Raw genomic sequence first — 23037 nt, 5'->3', positions numbered from 1 at the left:
AGCTCTCTGAGGACCCCTGAGAAGCCACAGGCCGTGATGCACAACCCAACCTCATCCACTTCGGGACTCCCCTGAGAGGTAACCCGGCTTCCCCACCAGCCCCAAGCCTGTCTCTGGATCACCGGCTGAGCCTGGCCGTATCTCCTAGACTCCCAGACCTCCTGTGGCTGCCTCTGTAGGTGAGCCCCAGATAGGTGATCAGATCTCAAGGACAGGGCTTAGCCAATACTCTGCTTCCCTCTCAGCAGACAGGCCTTAGACAGGCCTCTGGACAGGGGGCTGGAGGGGGGAGTGGCAGGGGGACTGGAGGCCAAGAGGACCCGGTTCTGTGTCAAATGAGCTCATGTGCTTAGTGCGTTACCTACAGCATCGTAAGGGCTCATTACCCCAGGCTATTACTGTGGAGTGCTAGGTGGCGATGGTCTTCAGACGCCATGTGCAACACTCTATGTATACTCTCCACGAATCCTAATAAAGTTCCTGCAGGATGGGTATCATTATCATCACAATTTTAGAAGTTTAGAGAAGGTGAAGTAACTTGTCCAATGTCACACAGCCAGTGACAGAGTCTGGATCCAAATCCGAACGGGTCCAACTCCGAAACTGGACCCTTGCCTACTACTCCAGGTTGTCATACCTCCTTTACAAAATGGCAAGGTTCTCACTACATTTGCTTCTTAAAATGACTAATAAAGTATTTTTTTTTAAGTCTTAAAAGAGCTGTGAGGGGAAAAGGCCAAATGACAATCATTACAGTCAGTGTGATTACTGTAACTGAGCATAAAACTGTGCCCTGGCCTCTTCACAGCCCAAAGAGGGAAATAAAGTGGGTGAAACTTGTCTTCCTGGGTCCTCCTTTTCTGGTGACTCTTGCTTCCACCACACTAGCATCTAGCTCTGCCCCTCTTCCAGAAGGTTCTAGTGCCCAGTGCTTGATCCCCACCCAGAGCAGCAGCCCGTGCCTCGCCCCATCTCTCTTCCCTCAGCTTGCCAGCCATTGGTAATCATTTTTTCCTGTATTCTGTGCATGCATAAAAATAAGAGAATAAGCTACATGCAATAAAGGACGGATGTGGGCAGCACAGGTAAGTACAGGGCACAGTAGGGTGAAAGGACGAGTTTGAGGTTTAAACAGGAAGGGCAGCAGGCACGTCCCCAGTGCAGGAAGCATCTCCCATGGCAGGCAGGGGTATGAGGGAGAATTCAGAATGTGGGTATCTTTGGAGACCCGACGTCATGTGCCCTAGAGCCCCTGTCTGCTCTACCATGGGTTGAGTTGCTCATTCTCTCTTAACAAGTCTGTAGTACAAGGTCAAGCAAGTTTCACTAAATAATCCTGGAAGAACAGGACTGCTTCCCGGGACAATGAATCTGTTTCCTACTGTTCTGGCGCACAGGGCAAAGGCAGTTAATGAAATCCTATATCCGAGGCAGAGCAGGTCAATCTGTGCTTCCCAATTCCTTGAGACTGAAGGTATTTTGAGCCTGAGAATCCACAGCACTTACTGTAGACTCAATCACCACGTCTCCCACTAATGTTAGGAGCCACCATCTCACACAAGTACCAGACACTACTGAGTTTGTTGTCTAGGTTCTTTTGATTTTAAGGAACAAAGTCAGAAAGAAGGGCTCTTTGGTAGTAATGCCGTGGAGTGGTGAAGGAGGCAGACTCTTCCATGGTGCTTCAGCCAGATTTCTCCAGAGAAATAGAACTAATAAAGGCAGGAGTTGATGCTGCAGTCTTAAGGCAGCATTTCTTCTCTGGGTAACGTCAGCTTTTTCTTTTAGCTGATTGAATGAGCTGATTGAATGAGGTCCAACCACATTACTGAGGGGGAGATTCCCTTAACTTAAATTCAACTGATCGTTAATGTTAACCGCATCTACAAAATACCATCACAGCAAAACCTAGATTAGAATTTGGTTAAATAACTGGGCAGTATACTAGCCAAACTGACATAAAACCAACCAACACACATGCACATCCGGGAACAGGAGTCATCATGGACCCACGGGGGCAGGAGGAAGGTTGTCCACACCGACTAGTACCCAGGCATTAACGTGACTCAGCCACCTCCTCACGTCTCCTCTCTTCCCAAGTAGCGAGTTCTTTTTGAACATTCAGTTCACATTTCTAAGAGAGAAAATCCATTTATTGAGGCCATTGTTTCATACTAGACAACATTAAGGCCATTGTGGAGACTGGTTGTCCTAGAGTCAGGCAACCTCCCCACGGCTCAGTCAGTGGTTACTCCCATGCAAGAACCAACCAAGGGCTCCGTCTCAGAGCAGGTGGCTGGAGGCCCAGGAGTTTGAGCTCGAGGAGAACACGGAACACAGCAGACGCCTGACTACACACCTGCAACACATCCTTCTGTCTTCACGGCTCCCACCCAGTGTTCCAAATCATAACACACACAGCTGCACACAACTCACCTGCTCCCAGCAAGGAGACAATCAAATGTGCACGTCCTGCAGGTATCGTGTGCCACGGCCATGTCACGCCGCACCTGACAAAGCTGTTTTTCAGCATCAAGCCCACGATCTCTTGAGGATACTCACTCTTCTTGTGTTCCCTCTGCTACCATTTCTAGGGGTTATTCCTCATTATTTTGCAAACTCAGGGCAAATGGTGAATGTAACCGCCACCAACACACCTGATAAACATGACAGAAGGAATACAGAACATTCTTAAGCTGGCAGTAGCTAAAATAATAACATCTGTCTTGTTTTATAAAAATGGTGGTGGCAGAATAGGGTATAATTCCTCAATTTTCAGACACTTTAGCAAGGAAGGGAAAATAAACCTGAAAAAGAGGTAGGGTATGCCCTTAATTCTACAATTGATCCTGAGGCTGTAGTTAATGGACATCCGTAGTTCCCTTCATTCATCTTCCAGGTTCTCTTTGTTTTTTGCTCAGTTGAGTGATTCTACCTTTTGCTATCAGGAAATCTCTTAGCTGCAAATAATAGAAAATCCAGATAACAGTGGCTTAAATACAGGGATTTGTTTTTCTCATATAACAAGAAATTGAAAGCAATTTCTGGGGTAGGTTTAGCTATAATGTCAGGTCTCTGGGTCACATCTCCACTCCACTCCTGCCCTTTGCCTCACGATCACAAGATACCATCATGGGCACCTTGGCCATGTTCACAGCAGGAAGACTAGCGAGAGAATGGCACCGGCTAGCGGCTTTTCATCCGCAAAGCCACAGCTTTCCGCTGGGCTTCCAGCAGGCTTCTCCTCCCATCTTCTTGGCCAGAACCGCATCAGGTGACAACTCCTGCTACACTGGAAGCTGCGAATCACGTATCTAGCAAAAGGAGAGAGGAACGTTATCACTGAGCTAAACCAAATGCAATTCTTTAGCTGGGTCATGACAGATTACCTTCCTTCAATCAAGATGAACAAGAAAGAGGTGGGGGACGGGTCGCTGATGCACCTGCTTACCTGGTGTAGTCTGTTTTCTGCTGGCCTTGACAGCCCCCTGCCCTCTGTTTGACAGCAGTGCCTCCCCTGGATAATCGGCATAGGGCTCCTTTGCCAAGACCCTGTAGGCTCAGCATTTATCACAGTCCTACTCCTAGTTCTAGTTCTGTAGGATTTTACCCTGTGCCTCCATGGAACTATCTCTCCACTGGGTAGGGAAACTTCCAGACCAGCAGAGTCCAGCCACAGCGGTGAGACTGCATCATCGGGTGTAGGCGTGAGCAGCCTCCGGTCTCCACCTGCAGATTCCTGGGAGAAGACGGCATTGTATAGAGAACTGAGAATTATTAATGAACTCACAGTTGCTTTTTCTCATTATCTATTTGCTCAACCAGTCATTACCAAGCAAGAGTTACATGAGTGTCTGTGAAATGGTTTTGACTTCCAAAAGGGTTCCTGACAACTGAACCAATATGGAGGCTCACTGATCCAGTGGGAAGACGCCCAGGAGATAGAGGCTTTCTGTGTTAAGCCTGGCCCTGTGGCTGGCTAACCAGCTGGACAACTTTGGAGAAACCACCTCTCCTCCCAGGACCTCAGTTGTAAGATCAGTTGATTGCACTAGAAAAACCGCTAAGGTCCCTTCCAACTTGCAACGTTTTCTACTAACTTATTAGGACCTTAGGATTTTAAACTCTGGATCCTATCACTTTCAGGGTTAAACTTTCCTGCTCTTCTTAGTTGGCTGTCATTTCAGGCACTAGGGGTGGACATCTTCTCATGTCCCCTTGAGGGGATGGGCTCTCTCTCTCTGGACTAACTATTCAGAATGTTGCAGCAGCCTCCCCGTGGTCATCAGGCATCCAGTATATTCACAACTTCTATTTTCAAAAATTAGAAAAAGAAAAAAAAAAAAAGGAGTTCAGTTCAAAAAATCTTAAATCCCCCACCAAAGAAAAATAAAGCCACTTGTCACTCTCTGGATACTACTGAGGACTTTGACCCTCTAGGCTAATTGGCAACGCATCAAAAGAATCACAAGGTTCTAACGGAATTCATTGATGCCAAAGTTCATTTATTCACACATGGTGCAGAAGTGATGGCATACCATGGTGAAATAAATCTTCATTTAAAAAATAAATGTCAAGGCTGTTTGAAGATTTTTTTAAAAAGTTAATTCTTTGGGTTTTTAGGCCTCTCCTTTTTCCTCACGGATGGTTACACAGTGTGCTACAAAAGGCCCAGAGCTGGGAATCCATCATCAAAACCGCCTGGTTGCAGTAACTGTGTGGTCCTAACCAAGTCCTTTTACACTCTTTTGCTTTAAAACAGAAAGAATAATAATGAACACTCAGGGCTTTGGTGAGAATAAAATCACACCAGAAGAAATACGGTAGTAAATGCCAAAGTTTTTGTGAACTATAAAATAATGTAATTAAAATTAAAAATGCCTTATGAGCTAATACGGAAATGGTGAAAAAAGAATAGTTTGCAAACTATATGATTTGTGATTAACAATTTTGTTTGAGGTTCAAAAGATTCTCTACATCTGAGTTTTTAAAGATACATTTGCCAAAGTTCAAAGCAGCTGAACTCACATAGATACACACATGCGCATGCTTCTTTAGTAGGATTTTAGATGTTTGTTTTCATTGATCCAGAAAAAGAGGGAAAATAAATTCTTTTCAATACCATCATTGTAGTTACTGTTTTACAGGGGTATACGTAAGTCAAAACTTATCAAATTGTACACTTAAAATACAGGTAGTTTATTTTTTTTATGTTTTTAACTTTTTTTATTGATTTATAATCATTTTACAATAGCAGGTAGTTTATTATGTATGAATTATACCCTAATAAAACTGTAAAAAATGTTACTCCTAAAAGGTCATTTAACACAGAGGATTATATCCTGGTTGACTCACTCCTCTGGCTTCCCTCTCCTGCATTTTCCTTCATTCCTGGAAATTTTCTGAGGGAACCCTAGCCTTGAGCTGCTTCCAGCTGGAGTTGGCCTGAGACCAAGACTTCACTACCACCTCTGCAGTAATGAGGGGGGAAATGAAGACCGGGAGTCTGGAAGAACCTCTGTTCCTGGTGGGAGCTCAGCTGTGAACTAGCAGGTGGGAATAGAACCAACCAGCTCCTGCCCACTTCTGGAAATCCTGACCCAAATGCTTAGCTTGTCTTTCTCCAGGGATTCAGCAACACAGGGCAGGCTGTCAGCACATTCCCCAGGGAAATAGACAGGGGTGGGAGGCAGGGGATGCGGAGCATTAACGGGGCCTGAGTTCAGAGTCTGATGCAAAAGCAAGAAAAGTCTGGTCGCCTTGAAACAACCCCTGCCTCCCAGCATCCTTCCCTTGTCCTGATGCTTGGCTGCAGGGCACATGCTGGGGAGGCCAAACACAGGAACAGATGTAACTGAAAGCCATTTTCATCTGGCACAGAGATCTCTAAACCGATAGACTATTTCAGGCGTAATACAGGAAGCGATGAGATAGGACATTTGCCAAAATGACAGGAAGTTTATGCAGGATGCTAAAGAGAAGGCTACTCTGCCCACACTGAGTCCCCCCACCCCACCACCAGCAGCGGTTAATGATTTATTCCCATGCTGTAAGGATTTGACTTTTATACGAAGTGAGTTCTTCTAGGAGCATAATGCTCAGATTTATTTTTATTCTCAGGTAAGTTTGAAAAGTATCAGAAGTCCTCCCAGTGGTTCTCAGGATTATCTACCGACTGAATCACCTGATTCGATTTTAAATACTGATACCTGGGTCTCACCTCCATGGATTCTCATTCAGTTGGTGTGCGCTGCAGTCTTGGTATAGGGATTATTTTTAAGTTCCCCTTGGTGATCCCAGGGTGCAGCCAGAATTGAGAACCACCTCCTTGGGGAGGGTACCCGCTCCTGGCTGGTAACTGGAGCCTCTAGGAGTCTGGTGAACATACAGATGTGAGGACCCCCTCCGACTTTATGCTCAGGATCTCTGGCAGTTCATCATGCAGCCCTGCATTCATCCTGGGGCGAAGTCCTCCAAGACAGTACCTGCATCTGCTGCTGGCCACTCCCACTTCACCCGGAGGCTGAGCAAGGCCGAAAGGGGTGCTTCTGGATGTGCATTCACGTTACCCGGGGATCTTGTTAAATGCAGAAGCTGATCTGTGTGGAAGGGGTCTGAGATTCTGCATTTCTAACTAGCTCCCACCTAACACCCAAGCTGCCAGTCTGTGGAGCACATTTTAAAGAGGAAAGGACCAAGAGTAGTGGTTTTCAACTGAAAATACTGATGCCTGGGAGATTCTGATTCAGCTGGTCTAGGGTACAGCCTGGGGTTGTTCTGGGAGTTCTCCAGGTGATTCTCAGGTGCAGCCAAGGTTGAGATCCACAAATTAGCAAAAACAAATAGCTATTTTAAAGGGATCTCAGCTTTAGGGTTTTGGCAAAGTAATGCTTTAAATTTTTGACTAGAACAAAGAATATATTTTTTTAAGTATATATTATTCCACTGTAGAGAATGGACCTTGAGGGAGAGTCTTTTGTTTGCTGAAGGGATGGTAAAAATGCAGAAACTAGTGGTCAAAAGGGAACTCTTTCTACATAAAGAAGAGCTTGGAGCTCTGAGATAAGATGATCCCAGCATTGAGTACCACCTGGAGAGAGAGAAAAGGCAGCTGCTGTGGGGATGGAACTTGGGTAAGCGGAAGAAATGTCTACAGAGAATTTTAAGGAAGTTTTGCTGTGTGTAGGGCTGTGTACCCTCTTTCCTCAGTGTCCTCAAGAAACCTTAAACAAAAAGCTGGTCTAAATAACATTTAGACTCTGATCTGTGATGGGTTTTGCTTGGGGTCTGCCTGAGTCACCGTGCTTAACAGGGTCTCACACCAAGCCCGTATGGAAGTGCTGTTACTATCTGTGTATCACAGATGAGGAGTGTGAGGCTTAGAGAAGATAAACAGTGTGCCCCGAGTCCTGCAGCTGCCGCCTGGAGCCAGAGCTGAGCCCTGGGTTGGCAATGAGTGAATCAACCACACGGCCCAGGTCTTGGGATGGATTTGGATTTGCATGAGAAGAGAAAAGGCCTCAAGTAGAGAAAATTTGCTGCTGGATGCAGGAATACTGTCTCTGCTGAAGGCGGGAAGTCTCCAGCTCAGCAAGACCTGTCACTCAGACCACACTCCACACCTGAAACCCAGGAAGGAGAAGGGCTGGAGGGAGAGGAGGATGGAAGTGAGAAGTGTAAAAGCTTTTTCTTCAAGGATCTCTGGGCAGCGTTGGGGTCACAAGGCAGCCTGCCTCAAGATCCAAATAATAATGCAACACAGAGGTGGGCCGGGGTCCCCCTACTTCGGCAGGAAACACAGAGCTTTAAGAGCTCTGTGGAACACCACATTCATTCACAAAGCATTTACTTAGCACCTACAGTGTGCCCAGCGTTGAGGATTCAGTGATGAGCGATCCCAGCGCTGAAATTAGGGTACTCCTCCCGAGACATGGCGCTCCCTGGGTTCCGGCCCACTGAGGCCAGGCATGCCTCACATCTTGATCTTCACTCATTCCACCAGAGAAAAATTATTTCTAACTTTCCTTGTGCTGCAAGCTTTCTGGAAGCCAAAGACAAAAAGAAAGTGTCCACAAGATTAAAACAACTGCCCAGTGGCTTGGAAGATGTCTCTCTCTTGCTGCTTTAGGATTGCACACAGAGTAATATCGCCCACAAATCACCAACGTCTTATTACAGGACTTCCAAGGGTTATTTCTTTCATGGCTCCTCAATATAAGTTTGTATATCAGGCCAAAAGTCATCCCCAAAACAGTTCCACAGAGGCCCACTCAGCAAGGACATGCCTGGGGGCAGCTTCTTCCAGGAAGATGTTAAGGTAATAATTCTTAAATGTGGGGGTGGGTGTGGTGTTGAGCTTCCCTTTGAGAATCTGAAGAAAGCTGTGTTATAGTTCCCTGCGAGGAAGTGGACATTTTACACAAATACAAAATGCTGCCTAGGATTCCTGTTCCCAGAGCCCTGAACCCCAGTCACAGATGTGTTATGACTTGTGGGACCCAAGTGGTGAACACCTAACCCAGAGGAATGGGTCACTCTTCATAAATGTGGCTTTCAGCTGGGCTTTGGAGAGCAAGGCAGCCGTAAGTTTGAGGGCTTTGGCATTCTTAAAAGATCCTCTGGGGATTCTGCTATGCAGACAGTTTGGGAGCCGCTTTCAGAGAGCAGAAGGTGGAGATGTTAATTGCCCCAGGTCTTTCCTACTCTCAGGCAGATATTCTCCTGAAACGCATCCTTGTGGTCATCCCAGATGTATAAACTCTGAACTAGCTTCATATCGGTTGGTACCCAGCTGCTGACTCAAGCCCCTGTCCTTCCCCAAGACCCCCCTCCTTGCTCGGGCTCGCCCACCCCTCTCCCCCAGAGTTGGAAGAGGGTACCCTGACTGGCCATGCCTGTGCTAGAAGTGTTGTTGGATATCTCAAAGATCATTCCTGGCAGTTTCAATGCTCGTTTCCCTTTTGCAATACCTTGGTATGTGTGGGCAAAATCAGAAAGACAATTTTGGGCAAACAGCTTTCTGGACACAAGTGGCAGAAAGCTGAAAACCCCAGCTCTACCTGTTCACATACTAACTGAAAAGGTCAACAGCAAATTGGGACTTCTGCTCAGCTTTTGCAAGAGACAGCTCAGGTCTTTGAAGTTTTGTTCCCAAATGTACCCAGTCTATAGTCGGGTTGACTCGAGTTGTCCAGAGAATAAGAAATATTAAGAAAGAAAAAGGAAGAAAAGAGACTCATGACATGATCTCCTACTTTCCAGCCAACTACATTTTCTTGAATGGTGACAAGCAGGCCAAACAAGCCTGAGATTTGAGCAAGAGCAGGGGACGACAGTTTCCCATCATTAACCAGAGTCAACCACATTCAATAAGACAATCAGGCAACACACAAAACAAGCTGGAAGTATGTGGCCTCTACATATCTGGTCAGAGACAGTAAACACAGAAAATAAAAACTACATTTTACTATTAGTTCAATCTCTTTCATAATTCACTGCAGAAGAATATAAGCAGTGAGAAGAGATCTTCATCTTACCCAGGGCACATCAGCCGCCTGTGTGTCCCCGGCTTTTATCACCTGTAGAAAGTGGGGCCCTCCTTCATTCACTCAACAAGCATCAGTTGAGCAGCCAGCGCTTGCCAGGAGCCCTGCTAGGAGCCAGGGTAGAATGTGAGCCTAAGACATGAAGTTGGCTCTCAGGAGCCCACAGCCCAGCAGACAGACATGCAAACAAATAATTATAGTGCACGCTGGGAAAATCTGTAACCAACACCAGGCAAGGGGCATGGGAGCTCAGAGGAAGAAGTAATTAGTTTGCTGCCAGGTTAGGAAAGACCTCACGGGGAGGCAGTATCTGAAATGATATTACAGATGGATGGTTACAGATGATTCCTACTGTTTCTTCCAACTCTGACCTTAGATTCTGTACAAGAGGATGGAGCACAGTGAAGACACACTCTGGGAGCAGTCCTGGATTAAGCATGAATATTTCTTAAAGGCTCAGATCAACATTTGGAGACTCCTTATGCATCACTGAGGCCCAAAGGAGTGGCCTGTTAATATCCGCTGGGTCTTAAAAAGTGTCAGGCTATGTAAGACATTGCTTGGAAATTATGTCATGACATTAATGAATTGATCTTCAGGGAGAAAATGGTGGATCCCTTTTCTATGAACATGCATTTCCCAGAAGCCACTGATTCCCTGGAATTTCTCTTGGTGGTTCCCAGATGCACTAATGAGCTCTTTCAAATGGCACCATTTTTGATCATGTTTATCATGTTTTCCTTGGTGTTCCAGTAAGGAAAACTGGGTCTACGCTGAAGATTCACACTGAGGATTTGGTTGGGTGCCATTTTTTTACCTCCTGCTCCTCCTTTTTATGGCTGGTTTAGAGTGGTGATTTTTAATTAAATTTAAAGGGAAACCCTTGATATTCCTAAACAGAGGATTTTGGGGAAAAAATCTGACAACCCTTTGGTTTGGGGTCATTAAACCCTCTTCCCTAAAGAAAAGCCCTCTTTCAAGGTCCACTGTCTGGAAGCTGAAGGGAGGGCAGGGGAGGGGAAGGGCGGGGAGAATGTTATTGCCAAAGTAAACCTAACAGTAGACTTTGGTAGACGGGAAAAGAAATGGATTCTTCAAATCTGCCTCCTCTCATTCACAACCATCACAAGCAGGGAAGGGCTTCTCCCACAAATTGCGTTGGCGTGTTTATCTATTTACTAAGCCTCTATACAACCAGGAACAGGAGACAAAGATAAAGGAAAAGTCTCTCAAAGGAACTTGTACTCTATTTATGAACATGAACACTGATTTTATTTTTAAAAAATCTTAAAGCATAGGGCAGTGCTGAGTATGGAAGTAGCCTGCTTCGGCCACTAGAATGGAATCTGGCACTACACGTGAAGGACCACAAGTAAACCCAGTGCCTGAGCATGAACTCAGGGGGTCTCCCAGGGCTGGGGCAGGAGGGTCTGCTGAAGAACCAGGTGTTTGGGACATTCTCTGCGACCAGCTCCTTGCGACCACCCTTCACCCAGGCTGTGGGAATCCATGGCTTTGAGGCGTTATCTTCTGTGACAGGGTACAAAGGCATCTGCTACATTAACGCTGGGGACAGTGCATCCAAGAGAAGACAAATGGCTCACTGAAAGCTTCGTGGGGAAAAGCATTCCACAGGAATCAGGACCCTGGGCTCTTGTCTCAGCTTTTGTCACTTTACCACCAAGAGCAGACAACCTGTTCAGCCTCTTGGCCTCAGTATCCTCACCTGTAACATTGGAAAATGGGTGGTATCACCTCTGAGTTCCTCCTCCAGCCTCCCCAGGAACTGCATTCACTCCAGGGGCCTCCCTGGCGCTCACCAAGGCTCTCAGAATCCTGGGGTGACTAATGTGGCTTTGCAGGAACTCAGCCCCACAGAAGGCAAGGAATACCATGGCTAGAGGGAGTCCCTCCGGTCCCTGTTGGAAACTAGTAAGTTGCATGTCTGGTTTACAACCTTCATTCACCTTCTCGAACATGGCCAGTTCAGGGTCATTGACAAGCAGGGAATATGACTGGAGTAATGCCATTCCCAGGTCCCCCTGCAGCCTCCTCCTGACAACTCCTTATTTAGTTCACTTTCTTCTGTTACCTACTGTAAACTTGCTAAGCATGTGTTGAGACCCTCCTGGCCAGGACCTTACAGTCTGGTTGGGGACAAAGACATTGTTATGAGTTGAATTGTGTCCCCCCTCTAAATTCGTAAGTTGAAGTCTAACCTCCAATATTCAGAATGGGACCTATTTTGGAAACAGGGTTGTAGCCGAAGCAATTAGCTAAGAGGGGTTCCTTAAAGCGGGCCTTAATCAACATGACAGGTGTCCTTATAAAAAGGAGTAATTTGGACACAAACACAAACACAGAGAGAACGCCGTGGAGAGACACAGGGAGAAGGTGGCCGTCTATCAGCCAAGGAGAGGGGCCCGGAACAAATTCTTCCTCACAGCCCTTCGAGGGCTCCCATCCTTGATCTGGGCTTCTAGCCTCGAAGACTGCGAGGTGATATCTTTCTGTGGTATTCTGTTAGGGCAGGCCTAGGAAACAAATTAAAGACGTGCCCTTGAAACTGTCAAGCACAAGGCAGGACCAAGGCCTAACTGAGCTGTGGCTGGGGAAGAAACACTGGCCCGGTCTAGATCCAGACAGGCTATTACTTACACAGATGTGTAAGGACAAGCAGCCGAAGGTGCTGGCTCCCTGTGGCCCGTGACACCAGAACAAAGGGGGCCGGAGGCCTGCAACCCGAGTGCCGGGGTCCCTGCTGCTGGAGCCTCATTCCCCCTAAAACATGGGAGGAGTGTCAGCCTCCTTGGAAAGAGGGCAAGAGGGAAGCAGATCACAAGGCATACTGCCAAGACTCACACCCACCGTGGGTCCAGTCCTGCCCGTGTGGCTTCTGTAGCCATGTGCAGGGTCAGCAGGGCGCACCCCAGAGCTGTTCTCCTACAGTGGCACTTAGCATCAGACAGTGAGGTGTCCGGCAAGCCCCCAGCTGCACAGAAGCTCAGCAGAGGAAGGTCAGTGGGACCAGGGGGCCAAGGGCTTGACGGATGGAGCATCACAAGGGTGCACACAGACCAAATGTGGGCGGACAAAGAATGAGAGCCCTGCTTTTCTAAAATAAGTCTTTTTTATTCTTGGAATAGGGCAGGTGCAACAAGCGAAATTTAGAAAATTAAAATAAATATAAAACTCACAGACATAATGCTGAGCAAAAGAAGCCAGACACAGAAGAGTGTGTACTTTACGAGTCTATGTCTAGGAGGTTCTAGAGCAGGCAAAACAGATCAAGGAGGGAAAAAAAAGAAAAATAGAGGTTGCCTCTTGCAGGAAGGATAGTGACTAGAAAAGGGGCACAAGGGAATTTTCTAGAGAGATGGAGACGTTCTATGTGTGACAGGAATGCGAGATGAGTACGTATACTCATTGTCAAAACTGTATGGTGAAGATTTGTGCATTTTTGTGTATGTAAAATTTACCTTAAAAATGGATACAGACAATAACCATCACCCAAAATCACACCACTCTTTTCATTACCTTAGGGCCTTTTTTTTTCCCTGCAAAGTTTATATAGTTGCGATCATACTGAATACACAATTTTGATCTTTTTTTAAGTTTTTGTTAAAAAAAAACCTTCCCATATCGTTAAAACAGCTTAGTCAATATCATTTTAAAGTAACTGCCGGGGACTGTATTGTTTGGATGTACTACAATCCGTTCATTTCCACAGCGTTGGGCACGCAGGTTACCGTCAATAATAAATGACACTGTGATTAACATCTGTGCCCATACATCTGTGTCTGCATTTCTGATTATTTCTCTGGAAGATTTCTGGAAGAGGAACTACTGCGTAAAGAGTACGAATATTTTTTTCAAAGCCCATTGCCAAATTGCTTTCCTGAACAGTGTGGGAGCAGGGCTATCCTCCCCACACCCTCGCCAGCCTTGAGTAGTGTCACGGTGTTAATCTTGCTTGATGCAGCAGGGGGCAAACAGCATTTTATTGTTGTGAGTGCATTTCTGTGATTACCAGTAAAGCTGAACATTTCCCCATAGATTTATAAGTCATTTTTATTTCCTTATCTGTGAACTGACTGTTCATGTCCCCTGCCCACTTTCCTATATTGATGTTTTTGTGGGTTTTTAAAATCAAAGAAGAAACTCTATTAAAGATTGAGGCTATTAACTTCTCTACCACATTTGTGACACATCCTTATTTCTAGCTGGCTTTTATTTTAGAGTTTTCTTTAAACTTCCGTCTAGTCAGAACTGTTCCCTTTGCCTTCTACGTCAATGCTCTCTGTAATCTGGGGTGGCGTATTCTAGGTGGGGTCACCATCTGAGCTATGGCCTAGAATCTGCAAAAAGGTGATAAGGCTGGAAAAGAAGGGCTGGAGATATGTAGATATAGATACAGCAATCTGAAGAAAATTGACATCCTAACAGTATATAGGGCTGTATAGTGAGATAGAGATACACACACACACACACACACACACACACACACATATACACATACATTTTCTTCAAATTACTCTATAGATTCAAAGCTTCACAATCAAAGTACCAGATGGCTATTTTAAAGAAATTAACACGTTGGTTCTAAAGCACCTAGAATAACCAAAACAAATCTGAAGAACAAAACAGAATGGCTAACACTACCCGATTTCAAAAACTATTACAAAGTTCTAGCAATCAAAACAGTGTGATATTGGCATAAAAACAGACAACATAGAACTGGAACAGAACAGAGCTCAGAGATGAACCCACACATACACGGACAAGTGATTTTGTCAAAGGATTAAAGGCAAGGCAGTGGAGAAATGACAGCCTTTTCAACAAAGTACGCTGGGAAAATTGGTTAACTAGCTATAAATAGATACATTTGTATACCATATACAAATATTAAATCAATATGGCTCATAGAGCTAAATGTAAACTCTAAAACAATAAAATATGTAGAAGAAAATATAGGATAAACTCTTTGTCATCTGGGGTTAGGGACAAGGATTTCTTAAGTATAATGCCAAGAGCACTGCACCTAAAAAGAATAAGTTGATCAACATTAAAAAACTTCTGCTCTTTGAAAGACAGTGGTAAGAGAATGAAAAGAGAAGCCAAAAACTAGGAGGAAAACTTTGCAAAGCATATATCTAATAAAGTATCCAGGATCCAGTATATGTATCCAGAATACATAAAGAACTCACAAAACTCAACAATAAGGAAACAAACAACCCAATTTTTCAAATGGATGAAAGAATTAAATAGATATTTCATCAAAGAAGGTATACAGATGGCAAATAAGCTCAAGAAAAGATGTCCAATATCATGAGTCACCAGGGAAATGCAAATTGAAACCACCATCGGATACCACTACACGCTAACTGGAACAGTTCAAATTAAAAAGACGGGCCATACCAAGTTTGGCAAGAACGTGGAGGAACTAGAGCTCTCACACACCTGATGGGAATGCAGAACAGTACAACCACTTTGGCGAAGAGTTTGGCAGTTTCTGAAAAAGGTTAAGATACACCCAGCATATAATCCAGCTGTTCTACTCCAGGTTATTTACCTAAGAGAAAAGGAAATACATGCCCTTACAATGGCTTATACATGAATGTTCATAGGAGCTTTATTTGCAGCAGCCAAAAAAGAGGAACTCAGATGTTCATCGTAAACAAATGTGGTACATCAATAGAATGAAATACTGCCCAGCAACAGAAATGAGCGAGCTACTGATACATGCAACAACACGGACGAATCTCATAACAAATATTCTCAGTGAAATAAGCCAGACAAAAGAGTAGACATATATACATACTGTATATTCCATTTATATACATACAACTCTAGAAATGCAAACTAACCTGCAGTGACAGAAACTGGATCAGCAGTTGCTTGCGGGTGGAGGTCTGAGAGGGGCAGATGGGAAAGATCACAAAGGAAACTTTGGGAGGGATAAACGTGTTCATTTTCTTCATTGTGGCGATGGTTTCCAGGTATGTACATATGTCAGATTTTTACACTTTAAGTATATTCAGTTTATTGTATGGCAATTACACCTCAATAAAGCTTTTTTTTTCTTTTTTAAATTTTAAAGTATTGAAAGATTTTAAAAAAAACAGACAAAGAAAGAAAGGGAAAACACTGCCTCAGTCCCAGGCCCTCCCGGTGTGCAGAGGCTCAGTTTTTAAGAACTGTGGACAACTCAGGTTGAATTAAGTTGTGTTAAGATTAGCTCTTGACTTTCTGTAGTTCCTTCTTAAAATCTTCCAAAACAGATGGCTTTATTCCCCAGCTACCAGAACAAAGCACCATTGGGCTCAGACAGGAAGAAGGTCAGTGTCCTCTACCTCCTATGACTAAGAGTTGTGGGTGTATTTCCAGGAATCTGTGTCGGGGAATTTCAGGACATTTGCGGCAGATATTTCCTTGTTACTCTTATTCCTCCTTATTCCTTGTTCATTCAGTGCCTGTTAGTTGAGCATCTAGTATGTGTTGGCTTATCATTGGCCAAATGAGGACACAGGCATGAACAAGACAGGCACAATCAGGGTCACATTATACACTTTGTGGGCCCTCAGCACGTAGTCTTTTTGAGTTCTTTCCTCCAGAAATAAACAATTAATTTATATTTGATGACTGTGTTATTGTAAAGACAAATACAATGTAGATTGGATTTATTATTATATATCCATTATTCTTGTATTCATTTTTCTTCAACTAATTTGAAGAGAAATTATTTAAATTAAAGTATTTTTCTTTCTGGATCCCTAAAAGTATCACGGCCTGTGGGCCTACTGTGCCGGTCCTCATGGAGTCTGCTGCTAGGAGTGGTGAACTGCGAGCAGATGCTCACACTGCTAACTAACTAGTTAGGTGTTCTAGGCAAAGGACAAAGCAAACAGTAGAGGGGAGGAGCACAGCGTCTAAGAGCAACTAAAGAAAAGTCAGTGGTGACAGCCTAATAATCAATAGGGAGCTTCATGAGACCAGAGATGTAACCTGAAGCTGAATTATGCAGGACTTTGGCCTTTTATGTTAGGAGTAGAAAGAAGTCATTGAAGTGCATCAAAAGATACAGATAGCAGAGTGGACAGGCAGCCCACAGAATGGGAGAAAACATTTGCAAATTTTATATCTGATAAGAAGTTAGTATCTGGATATATATTTTAAAAAACTCCCATAACTCAACAAAGAAAATCCCAACTTGAAAGTGGGCAAAGAATTTGAATAGACATTCCTCCACAGAAGATGTACAAATGGCCAGTAAGCATATGAAAAGATGCTCGAAATCACTGAGTATTAGAGAAATGCAAATCAAAACCACAATATGATACCACTTCTCACCCAATAGGATGGCTACTATCGAAAAATAACACGTATTGGTAAGGATGTAGAGAAATTGGATCATCTGTGCACTGTTGGTGGGAATGTAAAATGGTGTAGTTGCTATGTTAAAACAGGATGACAGTTCCTCAAAAATTAAAAATAGAACTACCATATGATCCCAGCAATTCCAATTCTAGGTATATAGTCAAGAGAATTAAAAGCAGCATCTCAAGGAGACATCTGTACACCCACGTTCATAGTAGAATTATTCACAGTATCCAAAAGGTGGAGGCAATCCAAGTGCCCATCAGATGGATGGTTAAACAAAATGTGGCGTATAGATACAATGCAATATTTTTCAGCCTTAAAAAGGAAAAAAATTTTGACACATGCTATAACATGGATGAAGCTTGAAGGCATTATGCTAAGTGAAATGAACCATTCACAAAAAGACAAATATTGTTTAATTCCACTTATATGAGGTACATAGAATAGTCAAACTCACAAAGACAGAGAGTAGAATGGTGGTTGCCAGGGGCTAAGGGGAATGTGGAGTTATTTAATGATAAAGAGTTTCATAAAGATGAATAGTTCTGGAGACTGTACAACAATGTGAATAGACTTAACACTACTAAATCATCCACTTAAGAAATGGCTAAGATGGCAAATTTTGTGTAATGTGTTACAAATGGTTTAATTAATTTTTTTAAAAAAGATGGCTCTGAATTTTGTGGAAAGAATGAACAGGAAGTATGCAAGAGTGAAGCCAGTGACATCCCCTGGAAGATGCTGCAGAAGTGCCGGCAGAAGATGAGGATGCCTTGACCAGACTCGACTAGAGAAGGAGAGGAGACAGAGAGGAATGGGTGGATTGGAGCAAAATTTAGGACTTTGAATCCACAGAACTTGATAAGTGATGAAATGTGGAAAAGAAAACTATACATGGTAACTGACCAATTCTGACATGAATAACTGAGTGGCTGGTGACATGGACTGAGCCAGGGGGCATCAGAGAAGGAGTCCTCTGGGGAAGAGCATGATGTTCCATTTTGAGATGCCCGAGATCCAAGTGTGAAAGCTGGACTGGCAGTTGACAATATAGATCTAGAGCTAGTAAGAGTCTTTCTAGCTGGAAATGCTGCTCCACGTCCTCCTCCTCCTTGTCCTCCATGCTTGAGTAACAGCTCTAGTAGGTGTGAGTGAGAAGCTCTAGGAGCTAACTGTTCAGATAAAAGGAAAGAACCTAGAACTGAATCAGCCCTCATTCCTGGCATATTGACATCAAGAATAGGAAAGTCAGCATTACTGTCCCATTTTATAAATGAGGAAAAGGAGGCTCTGAGAGATTAAGCATCTTTCCCCAAAGCACACAAGTCAGTAAGGGGAAGGGCCAGAATTTGGACCTGAAATCCACCGTCAGCCACTATCCTCCTCCCACCAAAACAAAAACATAAAACAAACGAAAAAACAAGACAGGAGAGGGCTCAGGGAACTGCAGCCTGAGCTGACCCTGGATGCCTCTCCTGGCCCCTCACTGTCAGCTGCCTCCTAGGACAAGTCCCCTTTGCCAACTGAGACTCAGCTTCCTCGCTTGCAAATGGAGAAAGCACAACCTCCCTTTCTTAGCACACAAGGTTGTGGCGAGGGCCAGGTGAATCGCCGATACACACGACTGTCAACTGAGAAACATTGTTTGATGGGGTTACGTTCTCATCCGTGCGCTGGTCTCTGAATGAGGGAAGATCCCCTGCACAGCTGGCCTGAGATCATCTTAAAGGCAGAGGTCGTTATCCTCCCCTGAATCTAAACCAGCCACCCCATTAATCAGCTCCACCTCAGACCCACCTCCTTGTGTTTACCTCTCTCTGGGAACCATCAGCCTGGTTTGCAGTCTCTGCCAGACCTGTTCTTCCCTGAGCTGGGGCCACCCGATCCCCACCTGCAGGCCCAGCCCCCTCTCTACGCTGGGCATTTGATCAGGGCCAGCCTCACAGGAAACTGAAATCTTCTCCTGTTTCATTCTCAAATGTACTTATTGCCCAAGATTTCACCCGGAGGTAAATTCTCTTTTCTGGATATTCGGTCCTTTGACAATCTGACCTAATAACCTGGATCAACTAGCACCCCCAAGAGGAAGAGGCCCACGGATATAAAGATTATTTTTAAATTAGATGACCAAGGTCCAAGCCTAATTAATGGGGGAGGGAAAAGGAGGGTGGGAGTCAAGAGGGAAGCTGAGTCCCAAGAAGGCTGGCCTCTCCCCAAGGCTTTGGAAGGGAAGGCCCAGGCCCCAGTGGTCTCTGAATCCTCCCAGGCCTGGTGTCCTACCAGGCACAGATGGGTGCAGTTTTTGCTGGATGAATGAATGAATGAATGAATGAACGCACATGTTGGTTCTTCCCTCTCTGTGCCTTCATGCGTTTTCTGAGGCTGTCAGTCCTCCCTCCTGATACGTGACGTATGCAAGGGCTGGAGAGAAAGTGCCTAGTCAGCCAAGTCCAGAGAGGACACATTAGTTCCTGTGAGGGCTGCCCAGGAGTAGAACTCACTTGTCCCTTCAGGAGACCGAGAGGGGACAGAATGGGCACCCAGACTTTGAAACAGACCCCCAGCTCCTGCTGTCTCCCTAAGAGAGCCTGGGCCCTACCAGTGTGCTTTCTACTCAGACACCCTCTTGCCTGGGCTTATTGGCAGGCCCTGTATTAAACAAGCCCTGACCTGATTTATCTTTAAATCTACCCAAGGACCTTCTGAGGCAGGCACTACTATTTTCTGCACTTGACAAGAGGAGGAAATAAAGGCAGGAGGTTAAGTAACTTGAACAGCATCCCACAGCTCATAAAAGTAACAGAACTGGAATTTTTTTCTTTTTTCTGAAATGGTGCTGTTTCATCTTTAAAATATCAGCAATTTTCCCACATGCTCAGCTTGGATGAAACGTGTTATTTTCGAATCTAGTAATGAACTACAGAACGGTAGGAGTGGAAGAGCCCCCGAGGTGAATTAGTCCAGGCCAGAGCTGGGGAGAAAGCGGAAGGAAGGCTGAGCATACAGGCTGCAAATGCAAACCCTCCTCTCCCTCTTCCCTCTGCTCCTAAAATAAAGCAGAACAAAAGACTGGAAGGTCACTGGATTTAAAGAATTCAGCATCTCCCGCCTAACTCCCTGTGATTTTATTATTCGAGATAGCAAGAAGGGCCTATTTCCTAGAGCAAGAAGCTAGGATCCCTCTGCTGGTGGATGCAATCTTGAAAGTAGGTAGGGGCAGGGAGCACCCTGGGCCCTCCCTCCAGCTGTGGGCTTCTCCCTCCAGCCCTTCTCTCCAAATGCTGTGAGGCTGCAGATCCTATAGACTTCCCAGGATTGGCTCCCTGGGAAGACAGCCCTGTCCTTCAACAAACCCTTGCCTCCCATCTGCATCCCTAATTGGCAACTTCTGGTGACTTCATTTTTCACATTTGGCTAAAAATGGGTCTCTGATGATTTATTCTACCCTGGGTGTTGACAAGCTCAAGAAGTTGTGTAGGGCCGCTGCCAGGCACTCGTGGTAATGAAGTGTGACTCACCACTCCGAGGTCAGTGCGGGGGGAGGCGGGAGAACCAGCTGACGGTACCTGCACTCCATCACCAGGCCTTCCACCCTCTTCTGTGAGGGCACTACGCTCCTGAAAGGGCCACCCCAGAGCCCTGGGGCAGAGACAGGACAAGCAGCTCCCAGGCCAATCACACCTCATTTCCCACCCCTAGTGCCAAATGCTAAACTGCCTTGCAGAGAGAGCTCTAAAAGGGAGTTATAATCCAGCCCTCATTGAATCCACCCAATCACCTGTTCACAAACATGAGCACTAGAAGAAAAAAAATGCTTGAGAAAGCCTTAGAGGTCATTTAACTCAATCCTATTGCTTTATGGAAAAGAATTTGAGGCCCAGAGAAGCTGAGCAACTTGACTAAGGTCACAAAGTAAGAGGTGGAGTTGGGACTAGAACCTCAGTCTTCTGTCTCCCAGCCCTGTGCTCTGTCTACTGCCCACAGTATTATGAGAACTGAACTAAAGCTCGTGAATGAGTGGAGGCTGACTCCCTCCCCTCTGGACAGGAGCAAGAAGCACTCACCTTTAAGGGGAGAGACTGCTGGAATTCTGGCTGTGCCCTGTGTTCCTCTCTCACATAGGGCTCTGTTTGGCAGACAGCCTTTTCCTAGCTTGTGGGGGTCCCTGGAACCTTGGGGCTCTCCCAGGAACGAGGTCCTCCTCAGAGGAAGGAGGAACCTGAGAGTGATCGCAGAGCAAGTTACCCTTATACAGAGCTGAGTGCTTTCATCTGGCTGCTAAATGACCCCATTTCTTGTTTTCTCTCTATTGACCTTCTGGGTAAATAGTCTGTTTCCTCATGGAGTCAGTAAGTGAAAAGGGCCACAGAGTTCCTCCAGTCTGAAGCTACTGCAGGCAGTCCAGGAACCCCGTCCGCCACACCCCAGAGGGACACTACCCTCCGCCGGAATGCTTCTCAGGATGAGCAATCCTCCTCCATCCCTCACGGCCCCTCGGCTGCTGCACGGGTCCACGCAGGAGAGATGACCTTCCAGACCTTTCTGACATCAGCCACTCTGCAATGCCACTTTTGCCTCTTACGCTGATGTAGAGCGAGAGCTTTCCCTGCTCTAGACTACAGCTGTGCCTGGTTCGTGGCTTAAAGGGACAAGCCACACCAGACATAACTATTCTTGATCCTCCAAAGACTGAGCGTCTGTTTGGTGGGCTGGGCAGAACTCTTATTCAATTTTCTTTTCCCACCCAATTTCCATGGGTTTAAGGGAAAAAAAAAAAAAAAAAAAAGCTTGCTCACCTCCCCTAGAGAAACTGAGTACTGGATCTGCCTGCTTGCTTCTTGTTAGCAATTCTGGTGAAAGGTCTTACTGGGGAGGAGGTGGAAGCCATCCAAGGTGAGATGCTAGGACACCTGTGCTCTGCAATTAGCCTCTTTCTCCTCCCCTCACCATTAAAGCAAACCCAGATATTCATGAAAAGTATTATTGTTCTCAGTTCCTCATTTGCTTTCTCATTCCCTTTGGAAACCACATGTGAATTTCATCCAGTCAAAAAGAACAATTACTTACTATATGCCAGGCAGTATTCCAGGGGTATGACAGTCAAGGAGACAAAGTTCCTGACCCCACGAAGCTCATGTTCTGGAAGAGATGACAATAATAAACTAACAAACAAAATAATACAATGTCAGGAACTGGCATGCACTGAGAAGGGAAACAGCAAGGTAAGGGACAAGTGGGGATGGAGTGGCTATTTTGGGTAAGGGGGAGAAAGGAAGGCCCGGGAGGTGACATTAGAGCAGAGACGGGAATGGAGGAATGGATCCCTCCTTGGGAATGTCTGGGGGACGCGTTCTAAGATGAAAACCTGCAAGAAATTCCTGATCTGTGTGCAACCTGGATCAGTTAGAATGATTCAACTGACTTTCCATAGATGGGAGTCATTTTCAAGCCAAGTATTGCCAATAGCTAAAGAAATCGACATGACATTAACTGCACTTAGAAGTCTTTAGCTTTGATAACCTGATTTCCAGTAGGTGGGACTCTCAGTATATGAATGAAGTGATCAAAAAATCTTATCTTTGTGAAAAGCTTCCTTACACGATACCCTTTTTAATAATCACAACTACCCTGCAAGGCAGATATTATAATTCATAGCAATGTTACCAAAGTAAAGTGCCTTGAGCATGCAGAGCCAACACCGATAGGATCTGGTCTTCTGACTCTGGTCCTGACCCAGGACATCAGTTTGCAGAAGTGCCCAGTCTCTAATGGAGGTTTTCAGGACTTCACACCTGTATAGAGAAGAGTACAAGAACACCTGAGCTTGTGGATTTAATTCTAAATCAGCACAATATCTGATGTTGGAGATCAACATCTCTGTGGTGGTGTGGCAGTGCACCACTCAGCTGCCTTTCAGGGGTACTTGCTGAGGGGAGCAGAGTTGCCTGACAGCCCCAGGTAGTGCCCTGTGGACCCACCTTCCTGTTGGTGTCCCCCAGGCTGCTCCCAGACAGTGGCTGAGCACAGCAGTGGGGGTACAGTGCTCCTCTACTTGACATAAGCTGCAGCCTTTGTGCTCTGGGACTCCTGTTGTCCTGACCGAAAGGCACTG

The 23037-nt window shown here is 45.3% G+C and overlaps 1 long non-coding RNA gene across 1 annotated transcript; it reads right to left on the bottom strand.

The window, feature by feature from the left end:
- Positions 1 to 1633: 1633 nt before the first annotated feature.
- LOC116153425 (uncharacterized) lies at positions 1634 to 22701 on the bottom strand. The gene is made up of 7 exons (XR_004137155.2): positions 22590 to 22701; positions 21993 to 22064; positions 7861 to 8041; positions 2808 to 3739; positions 2437 to 2657; positions 1978 to 2134; positions 1634 to 1883 (listed from the first exon to the last, which is right to left on the bottom strand). It is a non-coding gene; the product is annotated as an uncharacterized LOC116153425 (long non-coding RNA).
- Positions 22702 to 23037: the final 336 nt, after the last annotated feature.

This window comes from Camelus dromedarius, chromosome 5, assembly GCF_036321535.1.
Source record: "Camelus dromedarius isolate mCamDro1 chromosome 5, mCamDro1.pat, whole genome shotgun sequence".
NCBI lineage: Eukaryota > Metazoa > Chordata > Mammalia > Artiodactyla > Camelidae > Camelus > Camelus dromedarius.
This window is presented reverse-complemented; position numbering and strand designations above follow the sequence as displayed.